Genomic DNA, 8,060 nt, shown 5'->3' with positions numbered 1-8,060 from the left:
GAAAACAGAGAACACATGACATTATAAGATGCCTTATTTAACGTCATGTTAGCGCATGTAGATAGATAGATAGATAGATAGATAGATAGATAGATAGATAGATAGATAGATAGATAGATAGATAGATAGATAGATAGATAGATAGATAGATAGATAGATAGATAGATAGATAGATAGATAGATAGATAGATAGGTGGGTGGATGGATAGATGATAAAGAGAGGGGGTAGGTAGCTAGATAAGTAAGAAAGACACAAAACATGATGTTGGAAAAGACTGATGTTATGTTTCAACAGTAACAGCTACTACATATGATCTTGATAAAGGGAAAGGAAAGGGGGGAAAAGAGAGAAATGTGTGTGCTGGCAGTCAGCCAGGTGTGGACATACTCAGGAAGTTAAACTGGAATTCCAACAATGCAGGCAGTAGTAGACTCTTCAGAGAGATGCTGCCATTTCTGCTCTCAGTGCTGACTTTGTTGTGGCGAGCAGGAGGTAGTTAAGTGAACTTGTGTGGTGGTGAATAAAGTTCAGCCCTGACTTCGTAAACCCAGCCTGATTTGTGAATGATACAAGGAAAATACTGTCATGGTTGAGCAGATACAATAAAAAAAATCTTTTCTTGGTTGCTGCCTTCCTCTGATATCTACAGAAAAAGGTAATTTTCCCAGGCTGTTTGACTAAAGCCCAGTCGTGACAATAATAAATGCTAGCAATGTGGCAAGATGAATTATGTCTCTGCTAAAAATGTACATCACAGCCAAAGGAAGAACTTGACATGTAATTATACCACATTATAAATAGCAACCGTTGCCAATTAGTATCCATCACCTTCATCTAAAAATCACATTAAAATGAAACACATGATTTCAGCTACATATATTTCATGTTCATGATTGTATGATTTTGATTGAATTATACTTCAATCCAATTAGTTTAAGTTTAACTGAATACACCAGAAGTACTAACCATGAAGACAATAGAAAACACTAAGAATGAGTGTAATAGTATGTTTGTAATCAGCCACACCTCAGGTAGATGGCCCCAGCAAGGGAGAATATGAATTTGTAATCAAAGCTGATCATTCACAACTGGGAGTTCAATCAATCTGGTAGACTGAGTCTTTTAAGATTAATGTTTTCATTAGGATTTCCCCTCCAGCCTCCTCTCTGTTTCTAAAGAATTTTCTGTTTTCTTACAGATTTTTATTTTTGACTATCTGCAGTACATCGATCACCCGACGGTCTTTGAAATCTCTGACGACTGCTTAGCTGGTGCAGTCACTCTTGATGTCTTTCATGTGGACTTTGGATCTATTGAAACAATACTCCCCAGTTCTCTCTCTTGTTCAGGTATCATGTATTTTTAGGATCTCAAGAAAGTTCACCTGGCCATTTGTGCTTTGTCGGATGCTCCATTTAACTCCACAGGGGTTCTGGCTGCAGATTAAACACAGCTGTTGACATCAAAACTGGCGAGAAACATTTGTGCTTAATCAGTGAGCTGACAAATTGGGCATTACGGAGATGGGGGATAGATTATTCCGACATGCGCCTTGGTCCAGAAAGCCCAGCTGAAATAAACAGCTCTTTCCTGCTCAGTGATGGCTGGGTGAAGAGATGATGGTTATACTGATGGTTAGAGGGGGTCTCCCAAACCACAGAGCAGAAAGAAAGACAGAGAAGAAAAACAATCCGCTGAAAGTTAGGTCAAGATATAGCCTGCCTGAAATGTGCCAGATTGTCAACACCTTATCCAAATGGAATGATATAATACTAAATCAAAAGTACTCAACATAAATTTGAGTTTAACTAATTACCTGAGCTTGCCAAACTCAAGATTATACATAGCAGCAGGTTTCTTACATAAATAATTGACTTTAAAGCTAAATCTTTTGTGTGACTGAAATAGCTGCAGTGTGGGTGGTAGTTTTAGAAGCCAGTATAGCTGTGAAGCAGACAAAAGATGTTTCAGACCATTTAGAAAGCACTGGCTTCAGTGGAGTCATCAACTATGTACACAGCATGGGATGTTGTGAACTCCCAAATACTATCCTTCAATGTTAAGTTGCTGTATTCACAGCTTGTACTTCTCCACGGGCATCAAGCAGCACAGATGTAGACTTCCTGGAGTGTCAACGCTTGAACTGACCCCTCTTAAAACCTCTGAGTTCTGACTGGAGCTTTAAGGGAGAAAGAATACAGAGGGGTTTGTCCTCATAGATGTAGCGTGAGAGACAGGGACAATACAAGCTGTTGATAAAATGACAATATGTGCCAACAATATGTTTGAGCAGCAAAGGTGTAGTGATATATCCATATATATATATATATATATATATATATATATATATATATATATATATATATATATATATATATATATATATATATATATATATATGATTGAATGTGCATAGATAAGCAGGTGGGTAGTTTAAAATGTGCACAATATCAAATCATATGGGATACATACACTTACTTAAACCCATACAGAAACGTGAACATGTCTATGTGGGATATTTACAGGTGGTGTGCAGAAATACATATCAGAGCCAAAGAGGAACGGTGTAAAAAATGACTTGTTGTTTATATATTTTGTTTTGGCTCCTTGTGACGATCACTGACTTAATCACTGAATGTGCTGCGGGCATGGGAAAAGCATAGTCCTTGAGTAAAGAGGAGGGGCGAGAGAGCATGCGGACCTATTGAGAGAGAGAGAGAGAGGCGGTTCAGCCCCGCTGTGGTCTCAGCAGCAGCAGCGGCTTAGAGAGAATAGTGCTACACCACTGTGTGTTGTGCAGGAACAGACTCGACATATCTGAAAACCGCCAGCGGAACAAATGAAAACGAAAAGTACTCTTTCTTGTGGATTAATTCAGAGGGGAGACAATCAATCGAAGAGAAGGGCTGTTTAATATAATTTGGATCAACTGACGAGGATCGGAACATCGGCTACTGTACGATAGCACCGCCGGATGGTATCTCCTGCCCCGCCGCTAAGGTTAGTTAGCTTCCATTGCTGGTTGTCCGTTTTTTTTTTGGAGGGGGGGCGGCTGTCTGTTGTTGGACGACGGGGTCCGGCTATTCTTTGGAGAAGCAACCAACATAGCATAATTGACCTTTTTCGAGGCTATGCGTTGCATTGAAGGTAACAAACAATACGTTGTTCGACGAACATTTGGGAAACGTAGTAATTCAAAAAAACGTTTTACTAGCTCGTTCGCCACACAACATCTGTATTCATAGTCGGCTGGCTGTCGTCAGTTAGTTAATTATTTTATAAATCATGAACACGTGCTACATGGCTAAGCTAATCTAGCTAGTAGCTATCGGCGCTAGCTGCTCAAGCTAGCTGTCAGAACTGTAGAAGAGCCAACGTCAGTTTTATTGAAACTAATTAATCGTGTTGTACGTGTTGAGCAAGTTAAACACACTGTTCTCACACCACGCTACCAATACCCCATAGTAATACATAATATCAATTGCTCGGTAAGTGTCAATTATCGTTGTGTATATTGTTGTATCATGCTATTCGAGTTAGCCTGCTAACACACAGATTTTAACACAGACGTCTGGGGTTGTATACATTAGTTTTATAATGAAGTTGACTTGATGGCTGATCTCATGTTGGCAACGCGTTGCGTTGTTGCTAGAATAGCGATAAACAATGGTGTTTGGTCCCTGACACAAGTTATAATAAACGCAATCTGACTGTGCATAACGTTAAATGGTGTCTCAAAGAGATGCATTGCTTTTGTGACAGGAACGGAAAAGCTCTCGTGAAAAACCGTGTTTTTCCAAGTTAAAATTCTCAAACGTTTACTTTTTCTCTGCGTGCGCTGTTTCAGAGTTACTAATTTGAGCTAATAGTAGTTATTTGCGGGTAAACAAGCGTTGTTGTGAAAAGCAGTCTCATTTGCTGACTGAGCATACTTTTGTCAAACTTTACAAAGAAACATAGTTGACATTTTTATTAAACAACCAAACCTTTTGAAATGCCGAACCCCAAATAAGATGATCACCGACATAAACAAAGTAGCCATGTGTTGTGGAAAGAAGCGGATGTCTTATTCATGTCAGAATCAGCTTTAATGGCCATGAACATTCACACATACATGGAATTTGACGCCGGATTCTGCGCTTCGTGGTACAGTATTCACATACATTCTACATTTTGCTGTCACTTAACATTTTATCAACGTTTTCTGCTTCATTATCACTGCCTTTTGTAAATTAAGGTGACTTAATTTAAATTGTGATGCAACCAAATGTGGTCTTCTGTGCCTAGACTTTTGTATAGCATGGAACTAAATCTGGCATTGCACCTTTATCCACATATTTAATTGTTGTGTTGATCTGTTATTGAGAAACAATAGTGTGTGTTTTATAATAGTTGAGCACAGCACTGGGGAGATTTATTTGCTTTGAATATAAAACCTTTAACTAATATTAAACACACAAGTTACAGATATTCAAACTATGTATGCATAATCTTTAGATGGTGTGTAGTTCGATTTTTTGGGGCGTTAAAAGTTTAAGGTGAACATTTTTTAAATACTTGAGTCAAAGTGGGAAGCCATGATCTGAATGATCCGCTTAGTTGTTGATGACATAAGCCTAGCCTTGCTCATGAAAATATATAGACACCTGTACTCTGTTTCTCCTAACGTTTACAGGTCCTAAATGTGAAATCCAAAGCATATCTAATTAGGGCTGTGTATTGGCAATCACCCCAGGATACGATGTGTATAACGTTACAATGTGTTGGATTCTATAAATATCATATGAAATAAAGTGCATTAACATGTGGCAATCCTCCAGGTTGCTAGCCAGTGGGGCATGCTATCGTGTAATTTATCCTCGCCATAGGAAAGCCAATGTGAGGCACCATGCCAGCACATGAAGAGATCATGGAGGTGAGACAAGTGGTCCCAACTCTTGGATGGGCACCTCTGAATTTTTGTAACTTGGCGCGCAGACGCGTAACTTTCCCAAATCTATGCCTTTCGATTGCTTCCAACTACAGTTTAGTCATATTACACTCATCGTCTTTATCATTCTTCATAATTAACTTAATTTGTACACTGTCGAGCGCTTCGGATAATAACGCAGCGCATAGATTTTAAACGCCTTCGTTCGTGATTGGGCCCCATGTGCCTTTGGTGGATGCTCGCTTTAAAAAGCAGGCGATGGCAGCCCCGCTATGTAAACAAACCACAGAGAAACTCAGATTACAACTCACACACGGAGGGAGAGCAACTTCATTTTCTACTCTACTATTTCTTTACATGACAAACAGCTGTTGGCAGTTATGATAATGCTCTGAATTTCAATAGAGTACCTTTTTTTAAGTGCGTATTTTCACAAAAGTGTATTACATTTTATTAGGCCAGCGGAGTGGTCCTTGCTTCAGGCGATGCGGCCAGTTTCAGTTATAGGATAAAACACTGACAAACCTTGCAACCATAATGTTTGCTGCAACACAAATCAACTCTTTCTCCAACTATAATAAGGGCTCTTACTGTGAATCGGTTACACATTCCTAAAGCCTTAGTCAACAGCATCAGCAATTGCCACTCCTATCATGTGTAAAATACATAAATATGGACATTTTGTCATATTGGCAGAGACATAAATTATCACATGCATTTGTATTGTGCCCACATCACAGGTTCCTTTCTTTCCAGTATCCTTTCTTTTGGAGAATTTTGTAATATAAGGAGTGGACATTACGCTAAAGAAATTAAGTATTTAGTACAAGCTAGTATTTAGTTCAAGCTAGCTTTGCCATTCATCCTGTGTTGAGTAAGGCTTTATTTTGAGAATGCTTTTCTTGGAACATGAACCTACAATAACTAATTATTTTGGGGCACTTAGGGACAGGAGACCTTTGTAAGTTGATATGACAAACTTCTTAGCAATCAGACCCATCTAGCGGTTATGTTGCAATGATGTCGTGATCCTGGACACCTGTTGCAAAACAACTTTATTACAGCCGTAACTGTGAAGTTGCAGATAGCTTAACAATAGGCTGATACTTGTTTTAAAGGTCTTTAAAGCTGAGGGGATCTGCTGATTTTGGTGATGTTTATCTTTTAGATTGATCACAACATGCTCTTTTAATTATTTATTTTTTTAAAGATTAGGATTTTTATACAGTTATTATGAATATATTAAAACAGAAACACAGAAAAGGCAGAGTGAAAGGTTGGGCCTCCACTCAACTGCTAATGGTAGCTGTTTACATCAAAAACAACACATCAAGAGTGTGTTTACTTATTAGGGTGGTGTTAATGAAAGCCGTACTTCTCTAATACATCTGTATTTACTGTATTCAGGTCTTATACCCAGTCATGGTACCTGGAGATGCATTCATAGTAAAATATACGCTTAACTGTTTGGATTGTAGAGTGTTAAAGGAGAGTGAGGAGATATCTCTCCCTTATCCAAAGGGGTAATGGGGGCAAAGATAATCTTGTGCTCAGTGTGGTGCCTCAGGGAGACCGCTTCAGTGCTAGTTCAATTTCTGCTCCTCTTATGAAACACAACACTGTTACGAAACTGAAAAGATGAGGGTCTTTGCTCTTTTTTTTTCTGTGAGAGAAGAATCCTCACCATTATTATTGTCGGGAAGAAAAGCATTACAGTCGTCCCTCGCTATAACACGGTTCACCTTTTGCGGACTTGCTGTTTCGCAGATTTTTTTTTGTTGCTTTTTTTTTTTTACAGCGTACAGTATGAATGCGCATTGCGTTCTGCGCCCTCATTAAGCTAAGGGACTGTACTGTACACCTTGTCAATCAATCTCCTCCGTGCAGAGTCTCCTGTACAGTACAGAATACGTCCGGATAAAAAGTCAGCAAAGCGGTGCCCGGACAAAGAGGCACTGTCAGAGAACCTCGTGGATTGATCATTAAAATGAAATTTGTTAAACATGTTCGGGCTTATTTTTTTAAAATGTTTTTTATTTTTAGAACATATCCCAGCGATAAACGGGGACCAGTGTACATTCATTCACAAAAAATGTAATTAATTGTCACATAAGTAGGTCTGCAACTGAACCAAGTGGTCATCTAACTATTAATCCCACAATCAGACAATAATTTGAATGTATGTTTTCCAGTGTAATTGTAAATGTGAGAAAAATTGCTAGGTCAATTGGTAGGTTGAATCAACTATTCATTTCATTGTACAAAATGTATATTGTTCATTAGTAAATTACTTACAAGTGTCAGCAAGTAAAAAAAAGACCATTATGAAGAAGGGGGAAAAAAAACTACAAGAATTTGGCTCCAGTCGTTTTGGCACATTATTTGTATGTCAGTGCTGTAGCTTTTGTCATATAAAGCTGCTGTTCTACTAGCATAGTGTTTTTGCCACTGTTGTGTCATTTTGTATTGATACCGCCTTTGTTGAAATCTTAACCTGAATTTTGGGTGTTTATTTGCAGGTAGGACTTACCATTAAATCAACATCCTCTTTAGCCTTGTAATTAGCATAGACCAATATTCTGCATCTGAGTGTTCAGAGGTGATCTTCTTTAATTTAAGATGAACCATTTAAATAAACACTGTTCCCCAATGAGCATTTCTCACTACATTTTGAACTGGAATTTATATTTAGCCTAGTTAAATCACAGCAAATAAAACAATGATCATACAGAAATAACTCAACTTCGAAATGCTGCAGTGTATCTTATAAACCCTTAAGTTACCACGCAGAAACCAAAGTGGGAAATATGAGGAAGTCAAAATAAAACTGCCTCCTAGGCTCATTCCCTCTTCCCAACCCCTTCCCTCTCTCACAGAATGAGTAACTGCAGCTGTCTAGCACTTCTTACTCACTAGTGGACTGCACCTGGTAGTTTTTGTGTGTCGGTAATGTTATGCTTGACTCGCTGTGGTGGAATATTAAGATCAGGCACAGTTGGTCTATTGCAATCCCTCAAATTACTCTGTCAAAGTGCCATTGAACCGGACATAGTACCACCTCGGTTCCAGTGGCCACCCTGGGGCTTAGGTTGAGCAGTTATTCATGGGATTGCCAAGTGGAAAAACCAG

The 8,060-nt window shown here is 38.7% G+C and overlaps 1 protein-coding gene across 4 annotated transcripts in view; it reads left to right on the top strand.

The window, feature by feature from the left end:
* Positions 1-2,749: 2,749 nt before the first annotated feature.
* Positions 2,750-8,060, top strand: part of ncor2 (nuclear receptor corepressor 2) — a 79,919-nt gene continuing 74,608 nt past the window's right edge. For all 4 annotated transcript variants that reach the window (XM_068604382.1, XM_068604383.1, XM_068604384.1 and 1 more), the window contains exon 1: positions 2,750-3,001. The gene's annotated coding sequence lies outside the window, so the exon portion shown is untranslated. The remainder of the gene's footprint in view (positions 3,002-8,060) is intronic.

Source organism: Clinocottus analis, unplaced genomic scaffold (genome assembly GCF_023055335.1).
Source record: "Clinocottus analis isolate CAN_PGR_092001 unplaced genomic scaffold, fCliAna1.0.p SCAF_7, whole genome shotgun sequence".
Classification (NCBI taxonomy): domain Eukaryota; kingdom Metazoa; phylum Chordata; class Actinopteri; order Perciformes; family Cottidae; genus Clinocottus; species Clinocottus analis.
Note: the sequence above shows the minus strand (reverse complement) of the source record. Positions and strands in the feature narration are given on the sequence as shown.